The following is an 18155-nucleotide window of genomic DNA, read 5'->3' as shown; positions in this document are numbered from 1 at the left end:
TTGCATCAATCGAGAATTTTTATTATTTTCCGAAATCTTATTACGTTTCAGTACAGAGTACAAACATAAATGCACAAACAATTCAACAAAACTCTAAAAATCCTCACTAAATTGTAAAGTAAACATAGCAATTACATCACGAACCAAGGTTTAGACACTGTCAATAACATCAAACACACACCCTACTACATGACTGATTCACAATATAGGCACTAAATTCTAACCAGAGATATCAATAGACTTGATTTCAGGCTTCTTCATTACCTCTTTCGGAATCGTGACAGTCAGAACTCCGTTCTCCATGGAAGCTTTCACTTGATCCATCTTCGCGTTTTCCGGCAGCCTAAACCTCCTCATGAACTTCCCGCTGCTGCGCTCAACCCTGTGCCAAGTATCGTTCTTCTCCTCCTTCTCCACATTTCTCTCTCCGCTAATCTGCAGAACTCTGTCGTCCTCGATCTCCACCTTCACTTCCTCCTTCTTCATCCCCGGTAGATCGGCCTTGAACAAGTGAGCTTCCGGAGTTTCCTTCCAGTCCACGCGGGCGTTGGCGATTGCGGAATTTTCCAGGGAAAATTCGGAGAATGGGATGTTTCTGAAGGGGTCGAGAGAGAAGGGATCGAAGATGCTGCTGCCTTGTCGGTTGCCGAAGAAGCTTGGGATCATCGACATCTTACTTGCTGCGAGGTTTGATATGCGATCGGAATTCAAAGAAAGAATTAAGGGATGTGATTTGTGGGAGCCTTAAGTACTCTGTTTGTATACCGAGAAATTTTTACACGTAAATGTTCTGCGACGATAGGGAAGCGACGTGTTTGGTATTTATAGCAAGGGATTGTTCCAGTACTTTCGCGGCGTATCGACGTTAGGTTTGTTTGTTTTTTGGGAGTAAATGCTCACGAACTTTCTAGTACGTACGAGAAATGTCTGGACTAATGTCCCAAATCCCAACTAAAATATCCACAAAGAAGCTAGCTCGGCCCAGTACTACATGTGCTGGGCTTACCCTTCCTTATTACTCCAAAACTATGTCCATATCCATGTACAAAAACACAAACAAACCTGAGGTGAAGTGTGAATATTTCTAGAAAAATTAAGGGGATGTTTGGGAAATGGAATTTTAGTTTGATTTAGGTTAAAATTCACAAAAAGATAAAATATGCTAAAATAATTAATAAGACAAATTCTCACATCAAATCCATAATCATTTCATTTTTTCTCTCACAAACATTACATCTAATTACACAAAAATCCAATCATCTTTTCAAATATAAAAAATTTAGCCTACTAAAGTAGCCAAAAATTAAAATAACCTACCAAAATAGTAATTTCCCAAACACCCACTATATATATAGTTTCTTTTGAGAACAGATTATTTTAATAATTTTTAATTTTTTGAATAAAATATAATGTAGAAAAATTAGTATATTTAGAATGATTTTTTGGTTTTTACGAAAAAAATATATGAAAAATAGAGAGAAAATAGAATATTTGATTTTTTGGTATAAGTTGTTAGCTTTTTAATTTTTTAGTAACATTTTAATTTTTAGGCTAAAATTGAATGTTGCCAAACGAGGACTAAGGCCAAGTTTGGCATGAGACAAAAAAGATAAAAAGTCAAAAAGTCACTATCCTATTTAAGTCACATCATCTTATTTAAGTCACATCACCTCTCTAACACATCACTTCAAACTCAACCCAAACCCAACCTATATTTCATAAAAAGTCAAAAAGTACACTTATTTAGTCTTCCCAAACTAGGCCTAAGTATATTTTTTAAATTAAATAATGTGTAAAACTATGGGTGAGCTGCAGATACATCGATCCGCCCAAACCAATCAAATCGAACCAATCCGCTGCATTTTGGACGGATGCGTAATGACAAGCGAACGGTTGCAGATTGATTTTTTCCAATCTGCCTAGTTTTGAAAAAATGGCAGATTTGAGAATCCTTTACCCTCAACCAAACTTCCAAACCGCAAGCAACCCTAATAATTTGTAAGACTTTATATTTTCAATTTATTTAGATATTATGTTTGTGTTTTCAATTGAAAAAGAATTTAAATATTTTGTTAAATATATTCTGTTGAAAAAGAGTTTTCAATTTGAATATATTTTTTGAATTAAAAAAAATAAATGTATTATTTATCTATATTTTTTAGTTATTAAATCTAACTCTAAAAATTATAAATAAAAAAGATGACATATGTTGGTTGATTTTTGTTTTCAAAAATAGATATAGATGTAACAATATAGAGGCATACAATCTCTATTACTGCTAGGGGTGTAAATCTAGCCCAGTCCGACCCGGGCTCGGGTTAGGTCGGGTCCATGTTGGGCCTCGCGGGCTCCCGCCAAAATTCGGGCTGAGCTGGGCCGACCCACGGGCTAAAAAAATTAAGCCCAGGGGTATTCGAGCCTTGGGTGGGCCAGTGGGCCATGCCTTGGGCCAGCCCAATGGGCTTGGGCTTGGCCTCGGACTTGGGCAGGCCTAACCATTTTTTTTTTGTTTTTTAAATTTTTTTTACCAAAAAATTTATTATTTTTCATTAAAAAATACATTGGGCCTTGGCGGGCCCGCGCGGGCCGATGGGCGGGGCCAAATGAGTCGGGCCCATGGGCTAGGGCGGGCTTCAAAACAATGGCCTAGGCCCTAGCCCAAGGGCTCGGGCTAGGCTCAGGCCTGGGCCCAAGCGAGCCTAAACGAGCCGGGCCCATCTTGAGTTGCAGGCGGGTTTCGGGCCGCCCAACGGGCCGCAGGCCATTTTTATACCCCTAATCTGTTCATGATTTTGGTGATTAGAATAGTTTTTATATTTTAAGAATCACAAATTATAATACTTTATGTAGATGAGGCATGCAACGATTATAATATTCTAAAGTTTCAAATTTTTTTTTTCCGGATGAGGCATCCAATGATTGTATTACTTTTTTTTTAAAGTCATTGACTGTAATAACTTTTTTTTTCTTTTTTAAGGAAGTACACAAGTTGAATTATGTTGAAAATTTATAAAATTTTAAACCACCAAATCGATTCGCATCCATCCGACAATCTGTCAATCTGTCAATTTGCTCAATCCATATTTGCTATATTGGCAGATGGATGTGTATTGATTTTCTCCAATCTACCAATCTGATGGACAGATGGCGGATTAAAGGTTCCGTGGCCGCAACCGACCCGCGACCACCCCTATGTAAAACAGTTAATTGATTAATAATTAGAGAAGATATAAAAAAGAATTACCTAACATATTCAATAATTGAAATCAATTATTCCATAATTGAAATCAATTGCATTATAATTAAATCATATTAAAAATTGATTTACTCATCGATAAATTAATAGTAAATTAGTAGTATTTAAAAATCAGAAATACTCCATCTCTCATTTCATCACCCTAGCTACATCTCTAATGAGGTGACAAACAATACTAACCAATCAATTTTGTTCAAACTCTTTTTTCTCCTTTCAAGATTGTTTGCCAGTTCATTTAAAGTGTAATTGGAAGTAATGAAATCAGAGCATGTGGCAAAGCTCTTTAAAAACAAATAAAAATTCATGAAAAGTGTATTAATGATTTATTTTGAATGTGAACCTTGTCATAATTGAATTTAATGCCAACTATCTATTACATTTCAATAATACTATATTTATTATTTTTTTTTATATCACATTAATATACTACTTCATGTGTTAACATATTATTGGTGTAATAGGTCTCACCACTCATATTTATGTTAAGTAATTTGTTAACAAATAAGATTGTATATTAAATATGGTATAAAAAAGTGATAACGGTAGAATTACAGAAAATGCTATAAGTCTCAAATTTTCTACTAAACAAATGACCAAATATTTCAAATTGGTGTGGGATCCACAAAAAAGTAAACTCCACACCCATATGAGATATTTGGTTATTTGTTTGGTAAAAAATTTGATATCCCTAACATTATCCATAGAATTACTCATTCCATTTCCAGTAAATTATTCTGTGACTCATTTAATATTAGTATCATTGCTCTTTTGTCTGTCTAAAGTCTTATTTTTTCCTGTGCAACTAGTAGATAAACTCTAAGACTATTTAAATCCAAAGTCTTCATGAAACAACCAACTTCTTATTGAATGAAGATCATGAAATGGTCATTTAGGAAATCACAAAGACAAAATAAATTCTACCAAGTCATTCAAGGAATTGTGGGAAAAACCACCTTCATTAACACAAACCTCAACCTTTTTCTTCAAATTAGTAGCTCTCTGTCTCATCTCCTCCCCCTCTTCTCCTTCCAGAAGCCTTCTCACCACTCTCTCTATCTTCCCTCTCTCCAATCTATCCCCCACAAGTTCCAGACCCACCTTCCACACACCACTAACATACCTCGCATTCACTTTCTGGTCTCCGAAACCCAGCGAACATATCATCGGAACCCCCACTGAAACTCTTTCTAAGACCAAATTTCACCCACAGTGGCTCCAAAACCCCCCTACTCCGTCGTGAGCCAACACCTCCTTTTAGGGTGCCCACTTCACAATGCACTCTCTCTCATAAATCACATCATCAAAACCTTCTGGCAACAGCTCCATCCATTCAGACCCATGAACTGAATCGAGTCGAATCACCCACAAGAATGTCTGCCCACTGTTAGCCAGCCCCCAAGCCATCTCTACTAGCTCTGTCTCGTTCACAGAAGCTAAGCTTCCCAAGCTTATGTATAGAACAAAGTTTGGGGCTTGCTTGCCAAGCCAGGAAATGCAGTTGATATTTTCCTCAAGTAAGGAAGTGCTCCAGGAAGGTGAGGAGATTTTGAACAAAGGGCCGATTGGGAAGAATGGGATTTGATGGTGGTGTTGAAGTTCAGACATTGTTGGGTTCTCGAGGGAGTCCAAGGTGTTCCAGATGTGGCAGAGGATGTTTTGTTGCAGCCAATGGATAGAAGTTGGAGCAAGGATTCTACACTGTCGAATTTGGAGATGGGTAGGTCTTTGAACCTTAGGGGATGGAGTCCCGGGACTAGGTCCTGCAATTTAGAATCTGGACATATGGGCCCCGTTTGTTTCCAGAGATGGAATGGAGGGGATTGATAGTGAGGGGATTAATAGTGAGGGGATTGTTAGTGAGGGTCGTTTGTTTTCAGAGATAGAATGGAGGGGATTGATAGTGAGGGGATTAATAATGAGGGGATTGTTAGTGAGGGGATTGATAGTGAGGGGATTAGTAGTGAGGGGATTGATAGTGAGGGGATTAGTAGTGAGGAATTGTTAAATTATTTTTATATAAAATAATAAAACAAATAAAAAATATAAAAAATTAAAAATTATATTTTAAAAAAAATTTCCAATATATAAAAAATAAAAAAAATAAAAAAATTTCTAATCCCCTCACTATTTTTCTAATACCATCTCTACCTCCTCACTATGAATCCCCTCCCCAAGGGTATTAGTAATACCAAGGTATTAGTAATACCCTCCCTATCTCTCAAAACAAACAAGGTATTAGTAATACCGAGGTATTAGTTAGTCCCAAGGTATTAATAGTCCCAAGGCTAACTCTCAAAACAAACACCCCATATACTAATCCCAAGGTACTAGTAATCCTAATCCCCTTGCTATAACCCAAAACAAACGGGGCCATGGAGTTTATGGTCAGTGAATAATCTTAATTTTTTGCAATATATAAAGGGTATATAAGGCATAGAATTCTCCTTATATAAGATAAATGATACTTGTTAATATCTATTGTTTATTTATACTAAATCTACTAATTTATTTAAAATTTTCAGATAGCCTTGTTGTTATCATTATAGCAACAGTGTTTTTTTTCTTCTCTTTTGTGGAGTAACTTCTACATTTCTGTCTAGCTATGTTTTTTATTTTGCCATTATCTCTCTTTACGTTGTATTTGGTTAGGAGATTTGGGAAAGAATTTAGAAAGAAAAAAGAGAAAATGTGTGTGAAACTAGGTAAAATGTGAATAAAAAATGTACGTATATTTTTTATTCACATTTTATCTAATTTTTTCATTTTTCTTTTCAAATCGTTCCTCAAATCCCCCAACCAAACACAACATTAGTATTCTTCAGACGACAAGGGCCTGTGTCTGCTTAATGTTTGTCAGTTAGTTTTTGTTTTGCTATTATTTTCTTGTTTTGTCATCATGGTTGAGATATGTATAATTTTCTTTATGTACTGCTATTCTTTTTTGTTGTTTTTTTAAAATTAAATTAGTGAAACTTTATATTATAACCCTTTTCTGATTTTTGAAAATCCCCGCATAAGAGTTGTGATGCCAAAATTGCTTCATTTCTTCTTCTTCTTCTTCTTCTTCTATTTATTTATTTATTTATTTATTATTATCATTAAAAAAAAATTCTCTCAGTCACATGGATTGTAATTTCATAACACAGCCTGTGCACAACCACACATATATATATATATATATACACACACTAATGTTTTGACATAAAAATGTAGATATATTGAATTTTACAATTGCCTTCTACAATTTTTCATAATTACGAATTTTTTGCATGACAACATCATTATTAATATTATAAAAAAAAATTCATCCAGTGGGTTGGGTGTTCAAATTGTAATAAAATGAGTTCATGCCAACCTAAGCCCTTTTTTGGCATGAACATTTTTGAGACTAAAAGGCTAAAATAGTCATAAAAAGACAAAATATGTTAAAAAGTCAATAAAATAAAATGCTTCTCTAACAAAAGTCAAAAATAATAATTAAAAAGCTCATCCAAAAATAGCTAAAAAGTTAAAAAGTCAAAAGCTCCACATCCCAAATGAAGCCTAAGATGGTCGACAAACAAACAAAATAACTAAAAAATTCATAGATAACAAGTGATCATTAGTATATATTGTATATATGATTCCCCCCCCCCCCCCCCCCCCGGGTTATAATCAAGTGAATACCCTTAACCTTAATAAGGTGTGTGAGAGAGAGTGAGTTAGTGGGTTAATTGTAGGGTATATATACCTTCCAAAGGAAACTAGCTTGCCTCATAGAGCCTAGTCATGCAACCATAAACAACCATAGCAGAAGCACCAGTGGTCCGCAACACTATGGTCGGAATCTTCAGATAATTAGTGACGGTCTCAGTAGCGTGCATGACTGTGTCGTAGATGATACAGGCCACCTCATTCCCCATCCTCATTTCTTGGTTCATCATTTAAGGCAAGCATTCTTTGATTGGTGCTTCACAGTTGGTGTTAATAGTCGACACAAAAGTTGGGAAATCTCCGGAAGAGGTGTCGCGATTGGTTAGGCCGTCTGGGATAGGATGGAAGGTGAGATGGAGGTGGTTGGAAAGGTTGGAAGAGTTGAAGAGGGTGTGTGCAATTGTGATGGAGAAGCCCTTAGAGTGAAGGGCAATAGCCAGTTCAATCATAAGACTTATGTGCCCTTGTAATGGACATGGCACTAGGACCACCACCCTTCCACCACCTCTTTCTCTTCCTTGATTTTCCATTCTCTCTCTTTCTAAATTGGTGGTTGCAATATTGTATGAACAACCCTTTTGAAGTTTATATATTGAGAAATATAAGTACACAGTTTCTTATTGGATAGTCACACTAAAATTCACAATAGACTAAATAATTTCTTGAACTTACGACCATTAATTTAAAAAAAAAATAAATAAATTTTGATTCTTAATTTAAAAGATACGTGGTGCAATTTTGAACCTATAAGTGTCACGACCCAAACCTACCCCAATGGGTTTTGTGCCGTAACCGGCCAGTAATCCTTGGATTACTAAAGGCCTCTAAACAAAATAACTTATAATTAGGGACTGCGGAAACAAATATAGAAACATACATAGTCCATTGAGCTGTGGAGACCTATATGGGACATAATTTTTTTTTTAAAACTTTATACATATATACGTGACATCATAATGTAGTAGTCTTCATCATATTCATTACAAATATAGCCAAAAGGGACTTAGCCCAATATACAGATAACAAAAAACTTGTTCTACACCCAAATGAAGACAAGGTCTTAAACTCAAGCCATTTAAACTTGACTCGCTCACAAAAAGGAACCTCCTTGGAGGCACGATGGCTGGCTGAGAACATTGATACGCCAAGTCCTTAATTTTGAGTTTGGTCACGCGCCTGGTCATCTACTGTAATAACCCTCACCACTGCTTACCGATAAACATTGATTACCGTTAAATTGAACTGATTATGACTGAGAACTGAACTGATTATGACCGATAATTGAACTGATTAAAGTACTGAACTGACTAACTAAAAACTGGAACTGAATTGACTAAGTGTGTATGTTTGAATTGCATTTATCTGTTGATTGTTTATTTGACCTGTTCGTGTTTTTATGTTTAAACTGCTAATTGAAGGCCCTATCGGCGGCCGAATTCGGAAGTGATTGATGTTTTATGATCCTCATAATTAATGTGATTTTATGGTATAATTATCTGAAAACTGATTAGGTTTGATTCAATTAGATTAAACTGAGTTAATTGCAAGTTTGCCGTAATTACCAAATTGCCACCCTTAGTGGCCCACTCAATATAACATATTTGAGCCTTACACTTGACCACATAACACATTTGCTCAGCTTTCTCCTTGCCTTAGCCGACCAAGAGAGGGAGAGGGAGAGAAATTAAGTTCATTTTGTTGAATTGGCTTGAATTGCTTGGAATTGAAGTGTAAATTGTCATATTGGACTCCTAAACCTTGAATACAAGACTTAGGTAAGGATTTCATCTTCTCATTCTTGTGTTTGAGCTAATTCTTGCATGATTCATGCTTCAATTGTAGAGTTAAGTCTTGTTTTAGTTCATACATGTAGGAATGGAACATAATTCATTCATGCATGTTTGAATTAGTGAGTTTTGAGTTGAATTCATGGCAAATTGTCACATGCATGTTCATGTCTTGAGTGTAGGCCATGTTTTCATCTTGTTTGTGAATCAATTGGCTCACTAGAGCACGTTTTGAAGCTTTGAATTGATTTGAATTCATGCATGTTTTCATGTTCTTCATGTTCATGAAATTGGTTTGAAATTGGGTTTGAATTAAACACCCTTAGGCTTTGATTTCTCAAATTGAGCTTTGAACCATGTTATTCTATGTGTTAACAAGTGTTTTCTGGAAATTCAGCCCAAGAGGTCGAGTTTTGAGTTGTTAAAACTTGGTTTTTGGCTTGGAGGTGCAATCTGGGTTTTCCAGATTTTGCACTTCCACTCGAGCGGGGAAAGTGGAGCTCGAGCGTGGAATCCGAGCATCCAGCATTTCTCTGCACTGTTTTACAGTCCGCTCGAGCGGAGGATTGGGCGCTCGAGCGGAGTCTTGCGTCTCAAGCTCGAGCGGGCGTCGAGCGGAGATTTCACCCATCCAGTACTTTTACAGTACGCTCGAGCGGGGAAGTTGACACTCGAGCGTGTACCTTTGTTGCACGTCCGCTCGAGCGGGGAAACCTGCGCTTGAGCGGGACTCTGTTTTTCTGAAAATTCTGACAATGCTTTTAAAAGTGCATCTTTGCATCCTCATTTCATTCTAGGCATTCCTAGGCCTAGTTTAAGACATCTTATCGAGGATATAGATGTAGAACACACCGAGGCATTAGGGATTAAATTATGATATTTCCCAACTGTGTAGCTTAGTGTGTGTTCAACCTGTGAACTGTGTAGGGTTGGCGACTGGGGAGACACGCTCTAGCATACTGTAGCCCAAACATTGTGAGTAACAATTGTGTAAAGATATGTTCAACTGAGAATGTTTTCTGACTGTTTAACGAAATTGTTTTCTGAAGTACTTATTGTTAATTGTTGAATGTATGTCCTATATTTCGAAATGTAATGTGGCATCCTTAGCAACTGTTGTATACTGTTACTGCTACTGTTACAGAGATCTCTGTCGGTTCCCTCGCGGAACCACTACTGTTTATTGACTGATGGCCATCATTACTGTTCAGTCTTTAAGACCTACTGTTTACTGCTATGCTAATGGATGTACCACATATGACTGAATAACTGTTCTGACTGAAAGACTGAAGTATTGTTTAATGAACTGTTTTCATTACTGTAAGGACATTTCATTCTTAACCTCTTTACGCATTATGTTATTCACTGGGCTTTAACTCACTGTTTATACATATATGTAGGTGCTCAGCCACCAGATCGGAGCTAGGAGCGCGGGTTAGACTCCAGTTTTGTCAAGCCAGCCTTTGTGCCTCACTGCGAGGTTCCAAGTTGCCATGCTATGGCTTTGGGGTGTTTTGTTTTTCCCCCGTCTGTCCCCACACTGTTGGACTACTGTATAGACTGTCAGCTGCTAACTGTACTGTTACCAAGGGATTAGGTCCCTGTACTATGTAACTGTAAATTTTGTATAGACTGTACTGCTTGTATATGTGAATGCATGAAAAATCTTTTTGGCATACAGACTGTCACAGCTCAATGGACATTATTTATTTACTGTATTGGCTTCCGCCAGGCCCTGCACTCTGTTTTACTGTGTTACTGTTCTGCAGGCCTTCGGTAATCTCGGATTACTGGTCGGTTACGGTGCTAAACCCATAGGGCCAGGTTTGGGTCGTAACAGAGTGGTATCAGAGCGATACTTTACCACGAGTCATACCGCACACACGTGTCCAAATGAGCTATAGGATGTCCTAGAAAAGTGATTGGGCATTTCATGACCTTGAAAAACGTGTGGTTATGTTATAACTGAATATCTGCTAATGTGTTAAACTGTGAAGCAAATGACTGCTTATGTTTAAAACTGTTATAACTGCTTATAGTGAAATGGACAATGCAAATGAACCTGAATCCTCCTCTACCGAGGCAAGAATGGAAAGAATGGAAAGAATGATGGAACTGATAACTGCTAGACTTGAACAACAACAGAACCAACAGCCCCCACCTCCTCCTCCGGTACAGCCGGAACCTAATGCGAATATGAATGATGGGGATATTATTGCTCTGACCCAGAAGTTCAGCAAAATGAAACCGCCATCCTTTCAGGGAGGCCTTGAACCGTTAAAAGCTGAAGCTTGGGTTCTGGAAACAGAAAAACTATTTGAAGTGTTTCCGTGCTCCGAAGCGAATAAAGTATTGTTAGCTACCTTCACCCTACAGGAAGAAGCTAGAAGGTGGTGGATGTTGATCCGCGATACAAATACTGTTATGACTTGGGCTCAGTTCAAGGAGTCCTTCTTTGAAAAGTACTTTCCACAGTGTGTCAGGGATAGGAAAGTGACTGAATTCGAACAACTGAAACAAGGTACGATGTCCGTTGCGGAATATGAAACAAAATTTACTGAACTTGCTAGATATACACCACACATGGTGGACACTGACTACAAGAAGGCCAGAAAATTTGAGGGTGGCCTTAATGTTGCAATACTTGACCGAATAAATGTTTTGAAACTACCGACTTTTGTGGGTGTTCTCGACCGGGCATTGATGGCCGAGTCAAACATTGAAGCACTGAAACTGAAACACCAACGTCGGAATGGCGTAGTAAGAGGCAGGGTTTTAAATTCAAGAAAGGCAAGCACAACCCGGCCAACAAGAAACAGAATACGGGGTCGACAACTAACCCCAGTCAAGGGAGTGGGTTCATTCCACCCTGCTCTGTATGTGGCAACAAGCACAAAGGGGTTTGTCACAAAATATCCGGAGCCTGTTACAGATGTGGCAAAGTGGGCCACATGGTTAGAGACTGTCCCTCTGCTCCGCAAGTTAGTAGCAAAGCTACGCCAAGCGCAGCAGCGTCAATTGTAGCACCAAAGCCTAACCCCAAAGCTACCGGGAAGGAGCCCATGAGGCAGGGCCGAGTATTCGCCCTAGTACCGGGAGACGTGCAAAATATTGAAACCGTTGTGTCAGGTATCCTCTCTATTTGTACACAAAATGCATATGTATTGATTGATTCGGGGTCTACTCACTCTTATGTATCGCATGCTTTCTCACGGAAATTGAATAGACCCTTAGAACCCATGAACTATCTGCTAGCCGTATCATCACCCGTAGGAGGATCCATGACATGTGCTTATATGTACCCCGCATGTGAAATCATTGTTGGGGATATGCATCTGTTTATTGATTTACTACCATTGAATATTGATAATTTTGATGTAATATTGGGGATGGATTGGTTACAAAAATATCATGCCACTATTGATTGTGTGACCAAGCAAGTTGTTTTCCGCCCACCTGGTTTGCCTGAATTCGTGTTTAATGGGAGTGGAGTAGTACCTCCTCCGTATTTGATTTCGTTAGTGAAAGCCGTTAAATTACTTAGAAAGGGGTGTAAAGGATATCTGCGTTTTGTGTTGACTGTGTCTACTGATGATAGTGTTAAGACTGATGTGAATTGTATTCCTATAGTCAGGGAATTCCCAGATGTATTTCCAGATGATCTGCCAGGGAATTTGATTGATAGGGAGATTGAATTTACCGTCGATGTGATTCCGGGTACACAGCCGATATCGAAAGCTCCTTACAGAATGGCCCCAACTGAACTGAAGGAGCTGAAAGTGCAATTGCAAGAACTGCTAGACAAGAAGTTTATCAAGCCCAGTACTTCGGCATGGGGTGCACCGGTTTTGTTTGTAAAGAAGAAAGATGGCTCGCTGAGACTGTGCATTGATTACCGTGAATTGAACAAGGTAACTGTGAAAAATAAATACCCATTACCGCGCATTGATGATTTATTTGATCAGTTACAGGGTACACAAGTGTTTTCTAAGATTGATCTCAGATCGGGGTATCATCAACTGAAGGTTAAACCGGAAGACATTGATAAAACTGCTTTTAGAACGAGGTATGGCCATTATGAATTTTTAGTTATGCCTTTCGGAGTCACGAATGCACCAGCTGCATTTATGGACCTCATGAACAGAATTTTTAAACCATACCTTGATGACTTCATTGTAGTATTTATTGATGGCATATTGATTTACTCCAAGAGTATAGAACAACATGAACATCATCTGAGACTTATCCTGCAGACCCTAAGAGAACAGAAACTGTATGCTAAACTGTCTAAATGTGAATTTTGGCTTGACCATGTTATGTTTTTGGGGCATGTTGTTAGCAAAAATGGAATTTCTGTTGATCCGCAGAAAATTGAAGCTGCAGTGAACTGGCCTAGACCAACAAACGTGACTGAAGTCCAAAGCTTTTTGGGATTGGCTGGATATTACAGAAGATTTTTCAGAGATTTCTCCAACATTGCTTTACCGTTTACTCAACTGACTCAAAAGGGGATATCATTTGACTGGACTGACCAAAGAGAATCTGCTTTCCAGGAGTTGAAAACTCGATTAGTGACTGCACCGGTTCTTACCTTACCTTCAGGTACGGATGGTTATACTGTATGTAGTGACGCTTCTCATAAGGGTTTAGGGTGTGTTTTAATGCAGAATGGGAGAGTTATTGCTTATGCTTCCCGACAGTTGAGACCGTACGAAAAGAACTACCCGACCCACGACCTAGAACTTGCCGCAGTAGTATTTGCACTGAAAATTTGGCGTCACTATCTGTACAGGGTGACATGTGAAGTATACACCGACCACAAGAGCTTAAAATATTTCTTCACACAGAAGGAACTAAATATGAGACAGCGCAGATGGCTAGAACTGATCAAAGACTACGACCTACAGATTCTGTATCATCCGGGAAAAGCCAATACTGTTGCCGATGCATTGAGCCGAAAGTCAATTGCCAACTTAGCTTGTTTGCTCACCGGACAGAAAGAGCTGCTTGGTGACCTTGAAAATTTTGAAATTGAAGTTGTTTTGAGAGAACAAGGTGGAACGCTAGCCGCTATTTCTGCTCAACCAGCCTTGATGGAAGAAATTAAAGAGAAACAGCAACATGATGACTTCTTGAAAAAGATCATCGAAGAAAGAGAGTCTAAGCCGAGACCGGATTTCAAATTCGAGAACAATGTACTGAAATTTCAAGAAAGACTGTGTGTACTGAATGATACTGAGCTGAAAAGAAGAGTTCTGCAAGAGGGCCACAATTCAAAATTGTCTATCCACCCGGGGAATACGAAAATGTACCAAGATCTGAAACAGAATTTCTGGTGGCCGGGAATGAAGAAAGAAATTGCCGACTTTGTGTCCAAATGTCTTCATTGCTAGCAAGTCAAAGCTAAACATCAACGACCTGTCGGGTTATTGCAACCCCTACCCATACTAGAGTGGAAATGGGAGCATATCACGATGGACTTTATCGTTGGGTTACCTCGCTCCAGAAAAGGTATGGATTCAATTTGGGTTATTGTTGATAGACTAACCAAATCTGCTCACTTTTTACCTGTCAAGACAATCTATAATGCGGACAGATTGGCTACAATCTATATTGATGAAATTGTGAGACTGCATGGAGTGCCTGTGTCTATTGTTTCTGACAGGGATTCGAAGTTTACATTGAGATTTTGGCAAAGTCTACAGACTGCATTGGGTACTGAATTGAGGCTGAGTAGTGCCTATCATCCTCAGACGGATGGACAGTCAGAAAGGACCATCCAAACTCTGGAGGATTTACTGAGAATGTGTGTCCTTGATTTTCAGGGAAACTGGACAAGCCATTTATCTTTGGCTGAATTCACCTACAACAACAGCTACCATTCGAGTATTGGTATGGCGCCTTTCGAGGCATTGTATGGTAGAAAATGTAGATCTCTGATTTGCTGGGCAGAAGTCAGAGATAGGCCTTTGCTTGGGCCCGAGATTGTGTATGAAACAACCGAGAGAGTGAAACTGATACAACAGAGGTTGAAAACTGCACAGAGCAGACAGAAGAGTTATGCTGATGTCAGAAGACGGGACAGAGAGTATGAAGTGGGTGATCACGTTTTTGTGAAAGTGACACCAATGAAGGGCCAGACTCGTTTTGGAGTCAAAGGCAAGTTAGTGCCAAGATACGTCAGACCGTATGAGATCATTGAGAAAATTAATCCGGTGGCGTATCATGTTACGCTTCCTCCTAAAATGGAGCATATGCATAACGTTTTCTACATTTCGATGTTAAGAGATTATCTCCGGGATCCCTTCCATGTAATTGAGCCTACTCGGGTAGTGTTGAGTGATGACTACACTTACTAGGAACGGCCTATACAGATTATAAACAGATGGATCAAGAAACTGAGAAACAAAGAGATCCCGCTAGTGAAAGTTGACTGGCAGAACCATGGTGGTGTGTATGCCACTTGGGAAAGGGAAGAGGACATGGCTAAAAGATATCCTGAACTGTTTCCACTGAACCCTGTTTTCTTCCAGAATGAAGGTAACTCGAGTTTAGAGGACTAAACTCTTTATAAGGAGGGGAGACTGTAATAACCCTCACCACTGCTTACCGATAAACATTGATTACCGTTAAATTGAACTGATTATGACTGAGAACTGAACTGATTATGGCCGATAATTGAACTGATTAAAGTACTGAACTGACTAACTAAAAACTGGAACTGAATTGACTAAGTGTGTATGTTTGAATTGCATTTATCTGTTGATTGTTTATTTGATCTGTTCGTGTTTTTATGTTTAAACTGCTAATTGAAGGCCCTATCGGCGGCCGAATTCGGAAGTGATTGATGTTTTATGATCCTCATAATTAATGTGATTTTATGGTATAATTATCTGAAAACTGATTAGGTTTGATTCAATTAGATTAAACTGAGTTAATTGCAAGTTTGCCGTAATTACCAAATTGCCACCCTTAGTGGCCCACTCAATATAACATATTTGAGCCTTACACTTGACCACATAACACATTTGCTCAGCTTTCTCCTTGCCTTAGCCGACCAAGAGAGGGAGAGGGAGAGAAATTAAGTTCATTTTGTTGAATTGGCTTGAATTGCTTGGAATTGAAGTGTAAATTGTCATATTGGACTCCTAAACCTTGAATACAAGACTTAGGTAAGGATTTCATCTTCTCATTCTTGTGTTTGAGCTAATTCTTGCATGATTCATGCTTCAATTGTAGAGTTAAGTCTTGTTTTAGTTCATACATGTAGGAATGGAACATAATTCATGCATGCATGTTTGAATTGGTGAGTTTTGAGTTGAATTCATGGCAAATTGTCACATGCATGTTCATGTCTTGAGTGTAGGCCATGTTTTCATCTTGTTTGTGAATCAATTGGCTCACTAGAGCACGTTTTGAAGCTTTGAATTGATTTGAATTCATGCATGTTTTCATGTTCTTCATGTTCGTGAAATTGGTTTGAAATTGGGTTTGAATTAAACACCCTTGGGCTTTGATTTCTCAAATTGAGCTTTGAACCATGTTATTCTATGTGTTAACAAGTGTTTTCTGGAAATTCAGCCCAAGAGGTCGAGTTTTGAGTTGTTAAAACTTGGTTTTTGGCTTGGAGGTGCAATCTGGGTTTTCCAGATTTTGCACTTCCGCTCGAGCGGGGAAAGTGGAGCTCGAGCGTGGAATCCGAGCATCCAGCATTTCTCTGCACTGTTTTACAGTCCGCTCGAGCGGAGGATTGGGCGCTCGAGCGGAGTCTTGCGTCTCAAGCTCGAGCGGGCGTCGAGCGGAGATTTCACCCATCCAGTACTTTTACAGTACGCTCGAGCGAGGAAGTTGACACTCGAGCGTGTACCTTTGTTGCACGTCCGCTCGAGCGGGGAAACCTACGCTTGAGCGGGACTCTGTTTTTCTGAAAATTCTGACAATGCTTTTAAAAGTGCATCTTTGCATCCTCATTTCATTCTAGGCATTCCTAGGCCTAGTTTAAGACATCTTATCGAGGATATAGATGTAGAACACACCGAGGCATTAGGGATTAAATTATGATATTTCCCAACTGTGTAGCTTAGTGTGTGTTCAACCTGTGAACTGTGTAGGGTTGGCGACTAGGGAGACACGCTCTAGCATACTGTAGCCCAAACACTGTGAGTAACAATTGTGTAAAGATATGTTCAACTGAGAATGTTTTCTGACTGTTTAACGAAACTGTTTTCTAAAGTACTTATTGTTAATTGTTGAATGTATGTCCTATATTCCGAAATGTATTGTGGCATCCTTAGCAACTGTTGTATACTGTTACTGCTACTGTTACAGAGATCTCTGTCGGTTCCCTCGCGGAACCACTACTGTTTATTGACTGACGGCCATCATTACTATTCGGTCTTTAAGACTTACTGTTTACTGCTATGCTAATGGATGTACCACATATGACTGAAGTATTGTTTAATGAACTGTTTTCATTACTGTAAGGACATTTCATTCTTAACCTCTTTACGCATTATGTTATTCACTGGGCTTTAGCTCACTGTTTATACATATATGTAGGTGCTCAGCCACCAGATCGGAGCTAGGAGCGCGGGTTAGACTCCAGTTTTGTCAAGCCAGCCTTTGTGCCTCACTGCGAGGTTCCGAGTTGCCATGCTATGGCTTTGGGGTGTTTTGTTTTTCCCCCGTCTGTCCCCACACTGTTGGACTACTGTATAGACTGTCAGCTGCTAACTGTACTGTTACCAAGGGATTAGGTTCCTGTACTGTGTAACTGTAAATTTTGTATAGACTGTACTGCTTGTATATGTGAATACATGAAAAATCTTTTTGGCATACAGACTGTCACAGCTCAATGGATATTATTTATTTACTGTATTGGCTTCTGCCAGGCCCTGTACTCTGTTTTACTGTGTTACTGTTCTGCAGGCCTTCGGTAATCTCGGATTACTGGTCGGTTACGGTGCTAAACCCATAGGGCCGGGTTTGGGTCGTGAAATCTACATACATAATATAAATAGTGAACGGAAGCCCAATTAATAATAATAGAGTAAAGGGTTTAAATGAATGATGTCCATCACAAACATAACTCCAAATCTCTTATTGAACAGAAGCATATCTATATTCGTATCAAAAACATAATCAGAAACGTATTCATATCATGAGTGGTGTATCCGTTAGCATCAAACATATCTCTTTGGACAAGCTTATTAAGTTCCACATTGGAACCTCTGGTACCGGGTAACATATTTCATACATGAGCCACAGTATTGTTTTTCCCGGGCGAGGACTTATGCCACAGTATTATTTCCCTCGGGCAAGGGCCTGGGCCACGGTATTGTCTCCCCTGGGCAAGGGCCTCTGCTAAGGATACCACATAAACATTTCAAAGAAGTGGATCATCATTCATGTAATCACAT

At 38.8% G+C, this 18155-nt stretch overlaps 2 pseudogenes; both read right to left on the bottom strand.

Moving 5' to 3' along the window:
* Positions 1–812, bottom strand: LOC114264743 (17.3 kDa class I heat shock protein-like; annotated as a pseudogene).
* A 3341-nt stretch (positions 813–4153) lies between these two features.
* Positions 4154–7158, bottom strand: LOC145807041 (flavonol 3-O-glucosyltransferase UGT76E12 pseudogene; annotated as a pseudogene).
* Between the last annotated feature and the right edge of the window lie 10997 nt (positions 7159–18155).

The sequence above is a fragment of the Camellia sinensis genome, chromosome 14, assembly GCF_055761805.1.
Source record: "Camellia sinensis isolate YWXY chromosome 14, ASM5576180v1, whole genome shotgun sequence".
NCBI lineage: Eukaryota > Viridiplantae > Streptophyta > Magnoliopsida > Ericales > Theaceae > Camellia > Camellia sinensis.
Note: the sequence above shows the minus strand (reverse complement) of the source record. Positions and strands in the feature narration are given on the sequence as shown.